Raw genomic sequence first — 13,770 nt, 5'->3', positions numbered from 1 at the left:
CTGACTTTTCGCGGAAGCTATCCAAGTCAATTCCTGATGTACCTGAAAAAGCTGAATCTATGGTAATGACCATCATTCGCACGACAAAATTTTATTACCGATCAGTGATCGACGCAAACGAGATCGGTCACCGAAAATTATATAAAAAATTTACAAAACGTGAGAGTCGATTGAACGACGGCCTTTACCGTTGCCTATGAGCTGCACACTCTTGCACTTAAATTTACCAAAGATGTGATTTATTTGAATAGTTCATATATGCTGAACTAATGATTGACTGATTACTCAAATAACGGATTAATTAATTAATAAGGTGACCAAATCATTAATTGATTTCTTCACCGATCTCACGGCTGATGAATTAATAATTGACCCACTGCGTAATTCATTGATCTTTTGACTGATCAATTCCAATGAAGAGTTTTATATGTTTGACGCTACAGGGTGCAGGTGCGCTATGCTCAACAACAACAGACCCTACAATTACCTGGTCTAATAAAATTAAAATACAGAGTACCGCCACGCCATGTAGCAAAGAGGGAGGTGGGATGTTGAAAAATTAAAAAATACAACGACTCCAACGCCAGTGTACACCATCGCGTGAGCTGGCAAAGAAATCGAGGAACTTTAACTCCGCTCACCATCGTTGCCGGTACCAAGACCGGACCTGAGCTGGTTCCCAAGCTCAGGGGTCTTGGATTTTACCCGGACGTCTCTGCCTCCCTGATGGCTATAGATGTGTAGTAGGTTGAGAAGTTCTCTGCCTCCCTGATGGCTGTAGATGTGTAGCAAGTTGAGAAGGAGTAGGATGAAAAGTTGAGGAGTTGCGATGATCCCACGAGGATTCGCGCTGTAAGATCTGCAAAAAGGAGTGCAACAAAAAAATTATCATTTATGAAAATCCAAAAAAATTATCATTCATGAAGATCCGAAAAAATTTCATGAGAGGAATGAACAGCTAATATTAAGAAGTTGTAGTTACCGTTGTTTTCCATCTTCATTATAATGTTCATAGTCGATGATCGTCTGCAGGATGAGGAGAGTTAAATGCGACCAGTAAGAATGTTGGTCTGTAACAAATAAAGAAAAAAATTTATTGTAATGGACGTCAAATGAGTCGAGCAATTGAAATAAAAAATAAAAAATTCATCATTTGTATTTAATTATTATCGTTGCTATTTATTTATTATGAATTTAGTATTTAATTTCAAACTCACATTAGTTTTTTATTCCAGTAAACGAAGATCCAGTTTTAAGTAACTTTCGGATCGTCCTCAGAATCGTAGATAAGTAAGATGCATCAGCTGCATAATCATCACCGGTTGCAGTTGTATATTGAACTCTGCAATCCAGAATAAAACTCGAATAAACATCGTGAATTCAAAGAAAATTGAAAACCGGATAAAAGTTGTAGTGTAATAGGATGATATTCACGATACAATCACATCCTAATGTATAAAAGGCGAAAATACTAATCCAATAACAATTGCTTGACCTCTACTCGGCATCGAATACGCAGAAACTTGGAAATAATATCACTGCCGCGTAGTATAATAGAAAAATTTCCACGCCGCAATTTGAAACAAAGAATCTTTTCCCCGATTCGGAATAATAACGGACCCCGATATTCCGGGTGCAAAGAAAATAATCGTAGAACAATTGCTCGACCTCTATTCGGCATCAAATACGCAGGAACTCGAAAATAATAAGATCGCTGCCGCGCAGTATAGTAGAAAAAATTTCCACGCCACGATTTGAAACAAAGAATCTTCTTATCAATTCGAAATATTAATGAACCCTAACAATCCCTTTAGCAGAGCCGCTCTAATGTGTAACCGGATCAAAAATGCGACGTATAATAAAATTAGACGTAATAATCAAAATCAGAGTTCTCACCTTTTCCGTGTGAAGACTGGTAGAAATTTGGCTCGAATGGGCCAAGATTTCCACATGCATTGAGCATGTTCTTTAAATCAATCGGTTTGAAGAAAATCTTTAGTTTATAGTTAATGAATTTCAGATTTTATTAGTTAAGTAACTTTGTGTGTCCGAATTGGATTAAGTATTTGAATAAATTATTCGTTTAATTATTGCAGAGTTATTAGCCCGATGTAATTCACCACAATTAAATTAATACTGAATTTATGCAGATCCGAACCGACTCGTTCGGAATCAGCAGAGCGAATGATACCTCATGAGCTCTACGCCGCAAGGAGCGTGGCGTCTATGGTGGCGTCTTCCGGGTATACTTAGAGTTTTTGGGTATGGGGAATTTGAAATACGTTACACATACGTCACAGCCTTTTGAATAGAAGAATAGCATGAGAGAGAAGTACCGATAAGCGTCGCTCGCACAACGCTGATCGGTTATAACTCTGAATAAATGTGGCCCAGTCAAATTATTAAACGAATTTAGGGCCAAATGACGGGATAATTCAAAATGAGCTGAATTTCGATGTACACCCTTAATGAGTGATCTGAAACATCATCCGAAATGTGCTCTTGATTTGACCTTGAGTTTCGCGAGATATAAGGCCTAAAAGGGACAAAAATTTGGTTTTTCGCTTATATCTTCCTTTCTATCGACTTTAGACGTTGGACACTGCATAGTGAAATTAAAGAGCAAAAAATTCTCTACATAAAATAATCGCTGTATTTTTTTGTAGGGTCGACCGTTTCAGTGTAATGTAGGCAATAAAAGTGTGAGTACAATGCGGATTAGCCCATTCCAACGCCTCAACCCTCGCGCTCGAGTTACGCGCCTCGTACTCAATGCCTACATTACACTGAAACGGTTGATTCTACGGAAAAAATTTAAGAACACTTTTTTGTACGAAATTTAGTGCCCTTTAATTTTTGTTCGGAGTGTCCAACTACTAAAGTTGATATAAAAAAGATATAAGCGAAAAACCAAATTTTTGTCCCTTTTAGGTCTCATATCTCGCGCAGCTCAAGGTCAAATCAAAGGTACTTTTCGGATGTTGTTTCAGACCACTCAAAAAGAGTTTATACCGAAATTCAGCTCGCTTAGAATTAATCCGTATTTTGGCCCTAAATTCGTCTAATCTGACTGGGCACGCTGTCGCTGATCTTCGACTACTATCCAACAACGCGGAGATAATCGCCACGGGCATAATCGCCGTTATCTATCAAATATCCACGTTTTTCAATTACTTTTTTGTCAACGTTATCCTCATCGTGCGATAGAACCTTTTTTCATAGTTAGACAAAAATGTTGAGTTACGCGTTTTTAAAGTAACACAAAAAAAGAACAAAAAGCCAATCTTGTAGATCGACGATTTTTTAATGGCTGATGTGTGTTACATTACAGGCTTCTCTTCGTGGGATTTTGCAGTCGGTATGACACAACAGTCGGATTCGGATTAACCTGGATGTTTACCAGTAGGTAGGTATCTAGCTATACATATGTATGACATTCGTTAAGTCGGTGTAAATCTGAGTTTCTCTGGAATCCAGTAATAACCAGACATTTTGCACGCGACTTTTGATATTAATATCTAAAAGTCGATATTTTTTTACCTCTGATTGTGAAATTGGAATTATAACAAGTGGCAATATTCTCTGCAGCATCCTATAAAACCCCCTGTTTTGGTTTTACATTTTTTGTACCCCAGCCCGTTCTGACGAAAAACATTTTCTGATCCGGTTTTCGCTGCAAGACATGAAATTATATCTGAAAGCGGCAGAAATATAATATTGTTTTAAAGTTGAATGTTGGGGTTCTAATTCGCCCTCCACCCTCGTGACATTTACAAGTTTGCTGCTTCGACACCTCGAAGTGTCAACAAAGTTTAGATCTTTTTCGAAAATAAGTTTACTCACGAAACATTTGAGAGTCTATTCGCTACCGATTTATGAATGGGCTCTAATGAAATGTGCGCAGTTGCATAAAAATTTCTCGGTTTTTAAATTCATATGCGGATGAACTTAGCTACCTTATCAATTATCGTACATACCTATGTACAGACTTTACGTGAAAACTTTCACGCATATATGCTGCACAGTTAGTAAACACGGACAGCTGTGAAATGAAGATGAAAATATCGAACGGAATGAAAATAAAGAACAAACATATAGGTATACTCGCGCTGCAGTGTACTCTGTATATATGTAAGTGGTTTACGTCGAGCTGAGTCGAGTCGAGTCAAAGGTTAACGATTGCGAACAGGTCTTAGGAATTTATCAAAGTAGCCCCAGCTGCAACCATCGTTCGATAACGTTTTCGCTAAAACTCGTGAGTTTCTATTTCACGGTAGGATTTCAGGAAACTCGAATGAAATACACAGGAAAATATTCTCCAGGGATTCAAAAGCAAGTATACGCCGTAATCGAAGCAATCATCCTCTTCAGTCCGTCGCCCGTTATATCCTCGTTTCGTGCGTCACCGAGTCACTAGCAACTACATCCCTCGAATTTAACGCTGCAAACTACTGCGCAATGACGTCATTCTGCAAACAAAGTTAAAAAAGACCCAATATCGGAATACTTGCATGTGATGAAACGCAAATTTATCGTTACTACAAGCGTATATTTATGGAGTTCTTCACTTCCGGTAGAGAATTTCGCTCTTTCTCCATTTGAACTTGGCACCCGACTTGAGAACAGAATTTTTTTGGAAATTGGAATCGATTGACGTCCATTTTTCCTTGTTAGTACCATTCCTTTTTTGTATGTACCTCGAAGAACGAGAAGTTACAGCGATTCAAGAAATGTACAGCACCCGGAGTTTGGAAATCTCAATTTTCTCATCGAGAACGGATTCAGAATCGTTTATACTCGCTTGTGCCTTTTTTCTTTTCGTTTTGAAATTAACCAGTAAAGAGATAAAAGCATGCTCTGCAATTTTGAGAACCCCAGCTCTTTCGTTTTTAAAGACAATAGAATTCTTCCTACGTTGAGTTCTTGAGGAATCGAAAAATGCCTCCATTTTATTTTTTCCGGAGTTCCGAAGTTGAACGAACGATTCCAAAGTAGTTCTTGTTGGCAAAGTTTGATTTTTTTCGAAAAACAGTGTTGAACTATCGAAAAATCGAAAAATTCCTCCATTTTGTTGTGCTTCGAAGTTCTGAAGTTAGGTAGAAAATTCCGAAGTTGTTCCCACTGAAAAAGTTCAATTATTTTCGAAAACGAAAAGGCCGGACTATCGAAAAATCAAAGTATGCCTCCATTTTATTTTTGTTCGAGTTTGCGAAGTTGTACGAATGATTCCGAAGTAGTTCCCGCTGGAAAAGTTCGATAATTTCTGAAGACGGAAAGGCTGGACCATCGGAAAATCGAAGAATGCCTACATTTTATCTTTGTTCGAGGTTTCGAAGTTGTACGAATGATTCCGGAGTAGTTCCCGCTGGAAAAGTTCGATAATTTCTGAAGACGGAAAGGCTGGACCATCGAAAAATCGAAGAATGCCTACATTTTATCTTTGTTCGAGGTTTCGAAGTTGTACGAATGATTCCGAAGTAGTTCCTGCTGGCAAAGTTCAATTAATTCAAGAAACGAAAAGGCCGGACTATCAAAGAATCAAAGTATGCCTCCATTTTTTTTTTGTTCGAGTTTCCGAAGTTGTACGAATGATTCCGAAGTAGTTCCTGCTGGAAAAGTTCAATTAATTCAAAAGAAGAAAAGGCCGGACTATCAAAAAATCGAAGTATGCCTCCATTTTATTCTCGTTCAAGTTTGCGAAGTTGTACGAATGATTCCGAAGTAGTTGCCGCTGGAAAAGTTTGATTATTTCTGAAAACGGAAAGGCTGGACCATCGATAAATCAAAGAATGCCTACATTTTATCTTTGTTCGAGGTTTCGAAGTTGTACGAATGATTCCGAAGTAGTTCCTGCCGGCAAAGTTTAATTTTTTTCGGAAAAAAAGTGTCGGACTATTGAAAAATCAAAGTATGCCTCCATTTTATTCTCGTTCGAGTTTCCGAAGTTGTACGAATGATTCCGAAGTAGTTGCCGCTGGAAAAGTTTGATTATTTCTGAAAACGGAAAGGCTGGACCATCGATAAATCATAGAATGCCTCCATTCTATTTTTGTTCTAGTTTGCGAAGTTGTACGAATGATTCCAGAGTAGTTGCCGCTGGAAAAGTTTGATTATTTCTGAAAACGGAAAGGCTGGACCATCGAAGAATCAAAGAATGCCTACATTTTATCTTTGTTCGAGGTTTCGAAGTTGTACGAATGATTCCGAAGTAGTTCCTGCTGGCAAAGTTCAATTAATTCAAGAAACGAAAAGGCCGGACTATCAAAGAATCAAAGTATGCCTCCATTTTTTTTTTGTTCGAGTTTCCGAAGTTGTACGAATGATTCCGAAGTAGTTCCTGCTGGAAAAGTTCAATTAATTCAAAAGAAGAAAAGGCCGGACTATCAAAAAATCGAAGTATGCCTCCATTTTATTCTCGTTCAAGTTTGCGAAGTTGTACGAATGATTCCGAAGTAGTTCCTGCTGGCAAAGTTCAATTAATTCAAAAAACGAAAAGGCCGGACTATCGAAAAATCAAAGTATGCCTCCATTTTATTCTCGTTCGAGTTTGCGAAGTTGTACGAATGATTCCGAAGTAGTTCCTGCTGGCAAAGTTCAATTAATTCAAAAAACGAAAAGGCCGTACTATCGAAAAATCAAAGTATGCCTCCATTTTATTCTCGTTCGAGTTTGCGAAGTTGTACGAATGATTCCAGAGTAGTTGCCGCTGGAAAAGTTTGATTATTTCTGAAAACGGAAAGGCTGGACCATCGATAAATCAAAGAATGCCTACATTTTATCTTTGTTCGAGGTTTCGAAGTTGTACGAATGATTCCGAAGTAGTTCCTGCCGGCAAAGTTTGATTTTTTTCGGAAAAAAAGTGTCGGACTATTGAAAAATCAAAGTATGCCTCCATTTTATTCTCGTTCGAGTTTCCGAAGTTGTACGAATGATTCCGAAGTAGTTGCCGCTGGAAAAGTTTGATTATTTCTGAAAACGGAAAGGCTGGACCATCGATAAATCATAGAATGCCTCCATTCTATTTTTGTTCTAGTTTGCGAAGTTGTACGAATGATTCCAGAGTAGTTGCCGCTGGAAAAGTTTGATTATTTCTGAAAACGGAAAGGCTGGACCATCGAAGAATCAAAGAATGCCTACATTTTATCTTTGTTCGAGGTTTCGAAGTTGTACGAATGATTCCGAAGTAGTTCCCGCTAGAAAAGTTCGATAATTTCTGAAGACGGAAAGGCTGGACCATCGGAAAATCAAAGAATGCCTACATTTTATCTTTGTTCGAGGTTTCGAAGTTGTACGAATGATTCCGAAGTAGTTCCCGCTGGAAAAGTTCGATAATTTCTGAAAACGGAAAGGCTGGACCATCGAAGAATCAAAGAATGCCTACATTTTATCTTTGTTCGAGGTTTCGAAGTTGTACGAATGATTCCGAAGTAGTTCCTGCTGGCAAAGTTCAATTAATTCAAGAAACGAAAAGGCCGGACTATCAAAGAATCAAAGTATGCCTCCATTTTTTTTTTGTTCGAGTTTCCGAAGTTGTACGAATGATTCCGAAGTAGTTCCTGCTGGAAAAGTTCAATTAATTCAAAAGAAGAAAAGGCCGGACTATCAAAAAATCGAAGTATGCCTCCATTTTATTCTCGTTCAAGTTTGCGAAGTTGTACGAATGATTCCGAAGTAGTTCCTGCTGGCAAAGTTCAATTAATTCAAAAAACGAAAAGGCCGGACTATCGAAAAATCAAAGTATGCCTCCATTTTATTCTCGTTCGAGTTTGCGAAGTTGTACGAATGATTCCGAAGTAGTTCCTGCTGGCAAAGTTCAATTAATTCAAAAAACGAAAAGGCCGTACTATCGAAAAATCAAAGTATGCCTCCATTTTATTCTCGTTCGAGTTTGCGAAGTTGTACGAATGATTCCGAAGTAGTTGCCGCTGGAAAAGTTTGATTATTTCTGAAAACGGAAAGGCTGGACCATCGATAAATCAAAGAATGCCTACATTTTATTTTTGTTCGAGGTTTCGAAGTTGTACGAATGATTCCGAAGTAGTTCCTGCCGGCAAAGTTTGATTTTTTTCGGAAAAAAAGTGTCGGACTATTGAAAAATCAAAGTATGCCTCCATTTTATTCTCGTTCGAGTTTCCGAAGTTGTACGAATGATTCCGAAGTAGTTGCCGCTGGAAAAGTTTGATTATTTCTGAAAACGGAAAGGCTGGACCATCGATAAATCATAGAATGCCTCCATTCTATTTTTGTTCTAGTTTGCGAAGTTGTACGAATGATTCCAGAGTAGTTGCCGCTGGAAAAGTTTGATTATTTCTGAAAACGGAAAGGCTGGACCATCGAAGAATCAAAGAATGCCTACATTTTATCTTTGTTCGAGGTTTCGAAGTTGTACGAATGATTCCGAAGTAGTTCCCGCTGGAAAAGTTCGATAATTTCTGAAGACGGAAAGGCTGGACCATCGGAAAATCGAAGAATGCCTCCATTTTTTTTTTTGTTCGAGTTTCCGAAGTTGTACGAATGATTCCGAAGTAGTTCCTGCTGGCAAAGTTCAATTAATTCAAGAAACGAAAAGGCCGGACTATCGAAAAATCAAAGTATGCCTCCATTTTACTCTCGTTCGAGTTTGCGAAGTTGTACGAATGATTCCGAAGTAGTTCCCGCTGGAAAAGTTCGATAATTTCTGAAAACGGAAAGGCTGGACCATCGATAAATCATAGAATGCCTCCATTTTATTTTTGTTCTAGTTGGCGAAGTTGTACGAATGATTCCAGAGTAGTTGCCGCTGGAAAAGTTTGATTATTTCTGAAAACGGAAAGGCTGGACCATCGAAGAATCAAAGAATGCCTACATTTTATCTTTGTTCGAGGTTTCGAAGTTGTACGAATGATTCCGAAGTAGTTCCTGCTGGCAAAGTTCAATTAATTCAAGAAACGAAAAGGCCGGACTATCAAAGAATCAAAGTATGCCTCCATTTTTTTTTTGTTCGAGTTTCCGAAGTTGTACGAATGATTCCGAAGTAGTTCCTGCTGGAAAAGTTCGATAATTTCTGAAGACGGAAAGGCTGGACCATCGGAAAATCGAAGAATGCCTACATTTTATCTTTGTTCGAGGTTTCGAAGTTGTACGAATGATTCCGAAGTAGTTCCTGCTGGCAAAGTTTAATTTTTTTCGGAAAAAAAGTGTCGGACTATTAAAAAATCAAAGTATGCCTCCATTTTATTCTCGTTCGAGTTTGCGAAGTTGTACGAATGATTCCGAAGAAGTTCCTGCTGGCAAAGTTCAATTAATTCAAAAGAAGAAAAGGCCGGACTATCAAAAAATCAAAGTATGCCTATATTTTATTCTCGTTCGAGTTTGCGAAGTTGTACGAATGATTCCGAAGTAGTTCCCGCTGGAAAAGTTCGATAATTTCTGAAGACGGAAAGGCTGGACCATCGGAAAATCGAAGAATGCCTACATTTTATCTTTGTTCGAGGTTTCGAAGTTGTACGAATGATTCCGAAGTAGTTCCTGCTGGAAAAATTTGATTATTTCTGAAAACGGAAAGGCTGGACCATCGAAAAATCAAAGAATGCCTACATTTTATCTTTGTTCGAGGTTTCGAAGTTGTACGAATGATTCCGAAGTAGTTCCTGCCGGCAAAGTTTAATTTTTTTCGGAAAAAAAGTGTCGGACTATTGAAAAATCAAAGTATGCCTCCATTTTATTCTCGTTCGAGTTTGCGAAGTTGTACGAATGATTCCGAAGTAGTTGCCGCTGGAAAAGTTTGATTATTTCTGAAAACGGAAAGGCTGGACCATCGATAAATCATAGAATGCCTCCATTTCATTTTTGTTCTAGTTTGCGAAGTTGTACGAATGATTCCAGAGTAGTTGCCGCTGGAAAAGTTTGATTATTTCTGAAAACGGAAAGGCTGGACCATCGAAAAATCAAAGAATGCCTACATTTTATCTTTGTTCGAGGTTTCGAAGTTGTACGAATGATTCCGAAGTAGTTCCTGCTGGCAAAGTTTAATTTTTTTCGGAAAAAAAGTGTCGGACTATTAAAAAATCAAAGTATGCCTCCATTTTATTCTCGTTCGAGTTTGCGAAGTTGTACGAATGATTCCGAAGAAGTTCCTGCTGGCAAAGTTCAATTAATTCAAAAGAAGAAAAGGCCGGACTATCAAAAAATCAAAGTATGCCTATATTTTATTCTCGTTCGAGTTTGCGAAGTTGTACGAATGATTCCGAAGTAGTTCCCGCTGGAAAAGTTCGATAATTTCTGAAGACGGAAAGGCTGGACCATCGGAAAATCGAAGAATGCCTACATTTTATCTTTGTTCGAGGTTTCGAAGTTGTACGAATGATTCCGAAGTAGTTCCTGCTGGAAAAATTTGATTATTTCTGAAAACGGAAAGGCTGGACCATCGAAAAATCAAAGAATGCCTACATTTTATCTTTGTTCGAGGTTTCGAAGTTGTACGAATGATTCCGAAGTAGTTCCTGCCGGCAAAGTTTAATTTTTTTCGGAAAAAAAGTGTCGGACTATTGAAAAATCAAAGTATGCCTCCATTTTATTCTCGTTCGAGTTTGCGAAGTTGTACGAATGATTCCGAAGTAGTTGCCGCTGGAAAAGTTTGATTATTTCTGAAAACGGAAAGGCTGGACCATCGATAAATCATAGAATGCCTCCATTTCATTTTTGTTCTAGTTTGCGAAGTTGTACGAATGATTCCAGAGTAGTTGCCGCTGGAAAAGTTTGATTATTTCTGAAAACGGAAAGGCTGGACCATCGAAAAATCAAAGAATGCCTACATTTTATCTTTGTTCGAGGTTTCGAAGTTGTACGAATGATTCCGAAGTAGTTCCTGCCGGCAAAGTTTAATTTTTTTCGGAAAAAAAGTGTCGGACTATTAAAAAATCAAAGTATGCCTCCATTTTATTCTCGTTCGAGTTTGCGAAGTTGTACGAATGATTCCGAAGAAGTTCCTGCTGGCAAAGTTCAATTAATTCAAAAGAAGAAAAGGCCGGACTATCAAAAAATCAAAGTATGCCTATATTTTATTCTCGTTCGAGTTTGCGAAGTTGTACGAATGATTCCGAAGTAGTTCCCGCTGGAAAAGTTCGATAATTTCTGAAGACGGAAAGGCTGGACCATCGGAAAATCGAAGAATGCCTACATTTTATCTTTGTTCGAGGTTTCGAAGTTGTACGAATGATTCCGAAGTAGTTCCTGCTGGAAAAATTTGATTATTTCTGAAAACGGAAAGGCTGGACCATCGAAAAATCAAAGAATGCCTACATTTTATCTTTGTTCGAGGTTTCGAAGTTGTACGAATGATTCCGAAGTAGTTCCTGCCGGCAAAGTTTAATTTTTTTCGGAAAAAAAGTGTCGGACTATTGAAAAATCAAAGTATGCCTCCATTTTATTCTCGTTCGAGTTTGCGAAGTTGTACGAATGATTCCGAAGTAGTTGCCGCTGGAAAAGTTTGATTATTTCTGAAAACGGAAAGGCTGGACCATCGAAAAATCAAAGAATGCCTACATTTTATCTTTGTTCGAGGTTTCGAAGTTGTACGAATGATTCCGAAGTAGTTCCTGCCGGCAAAGTTTAATTTTTTTCGGAAAAAAAGTGTCGGACTATTAAAAAATCAAAGTATTCCTCCATTTTATTCTCGTTCGAGTTTGCGAAGTTGTACGAATGATTCCGAAGTAGTTCCTGCTGGCAAAGTTCAATTAATTCAAGAAACGAAAAGGCCGGACTATCAAAGAATCAAAGTATGCCTCCATTTTTTTTTTTGTTCGAGTTTCCGAAGTTGTACGAATGATTCCGAAGTAGTTGCCGCTGGAAAAGTTTGATTAATTCAAGAAACGAAAAGGCCGGACTATCGAAAAATCAAAGTATGCCTCCATTTTATTCTCGTTCGAGTTTGCGAAGTTGTACGAATGATTCCAGAGTAGTTGCCGCTGGAAAAGTTCGATAATTTCTGAAGACGGAAAGGCTGGGCCATCGGAAAATCGAAGAATGCCTACATTTTATCTTTGTTCGAGTTTGCGAAGTTGTACGAATGATTCCGAAGTAGTTCCTGCTGGCAAAGTTTAATTTTTTTCGGAAAAAAAGTGTCGGACTATTAAAAAATCAAAGTATGCCTCCATTTTATTCTCGTTCGAGTTTGCGAAGTTGTACGAATGATTCCGAAGAAGTTCCTGCTGGCAAAGTTCAATCAATTCAAAAGAAGAAAAGGCCGGACTATCAAAAAATCAAAGTATGCCTACATTTTATCCTCGTTCGAGTTTGCGAAGTTGTACGAATGATTCCGAAGTAGTTCCCGCTGGAAAAGTTCGATAATTTCTGAAGACGGAAAGGCTGGACCATCGGAAAATCGAAGAATGCCTCCATTTTTTTTTTTGTTCGAGTTTCCGAAGTTGTACGAATGATTCCGAAGTAGTTCCTGCTGGCAAAGTTCAATTAATTCAAGAAACGAAAAGGCCGGACTATCGAAAAATCAAAGTATGCCTCCATTTTATTCTCGTTCGAGTTTGCGAAGTTGTACGAATGATTCCGAAGTAGTTCCCGCTGGAAAAGTTCGATAATTTCTGAAAACGGAAAGGCTGGACTATCGATAAATCATAGAATGCCTCCATTTTATTTTTGTTCTAGTTGGCGAAGTTGTACGAATGATTCCAGAGTAGTTGCCGCTGGAAAAGTTTGATTATTTCTGAAAACGGAAAGGCTGGACCATCGAAAAATAAAAGAATGCCTACATTTTATCTTTGTTCGAGGTTTCGAAGTTGTACGAATTATTCCGAAGTAGTTCCTGCTGGCAAAGTTCAATTAATTCAAGAAACGAAAAGGCCGGACTATCAAAGAATCAAAGTATGCCTCCATTTTTTTTTTTGTTCGAGTTTCCGAAGTTGTACGAATGATTCCGAAGTAGTTCCTGCTGGCAAAGTTCAATTGATTTAAGAAACGAAAAGGCCGTACTATCGAAAAATCAAAGTATGCCTCCATTTTATTCTCGTTCGAGTTTGCGAAGTTGTACGAATGATTCCGAAGTAGTTGCCGCTGGAAAAGTTCGATTATTTCTGAAAACGGAAAGGCTGGAACATCAATAAATCATAGAATGCCTTTATTTCATTTTTGTTCTAGTTCTAGTTTAATTTTTTTCGGAAAAAAAGTTTCGGACTATTAAAAAATCAAAGTATGCCTCCATTTTATTCTCGTTCGAGTTTCTGAAGTTGTACGAACGATTCCGAAGTAGTTCCTGCTGGCAAAGTTCAATTAATTCAAGAAACGAAAAGGCCGGACTATCGAATATTTAAAGTATGCCTCCATTTTATCTATTTTCGAGGTTTCGAAGTTGTACGAATGATTCCGGAGTAATTCCTGCTGGAAAAGTTCAATCAATTTCATAAACGAAAAGGCCGGACTATCGAATATTTAAAGTATTTCCCATTTTATCTATTTTCGAGGTTTCGAAGTTGTACGAATGATTCCGGAGTAGTTCCCGCTGGAAAAGTTCAATTTTTCTCGGAAAAAAGTGTCGGACTATTAACAAATCAAAGTATGCCTCCATTTTCTTTTTGTTCGAGTTTCCGAAGTTGTACGAATGATTCCGAAGTAGTTCCTGCTGGCAAACTTTAATTTATTTCGGAAACGAAAAGGCCGGACTATCGAAAAATCAAAGTATGCCTCCATTTTATTTTTGTTCGAGTTTCCGAAGTTGTACGAATGATTCCGAAGTAGTTCCCGCTGGAAAAGTTGGATTATTTCTGAAAACGAAAAGGCTGG

The sequence above is a fragment of the Athalia rosae genome, chromosome 2 (genome assembly GCF_917208135.1).
Source record: "Athalia rosae chromosome 2, iyAthRosa1.1, whole genome shotgun sequence".
NCBI lineage: Eukaryota > Metazoa > Arthropoda > Insecta > Hymenoptera > Athaliidae > Athalia > Athalia rosae.
This window is presented reverse-complemented; position numbering follows the sequence as displayed.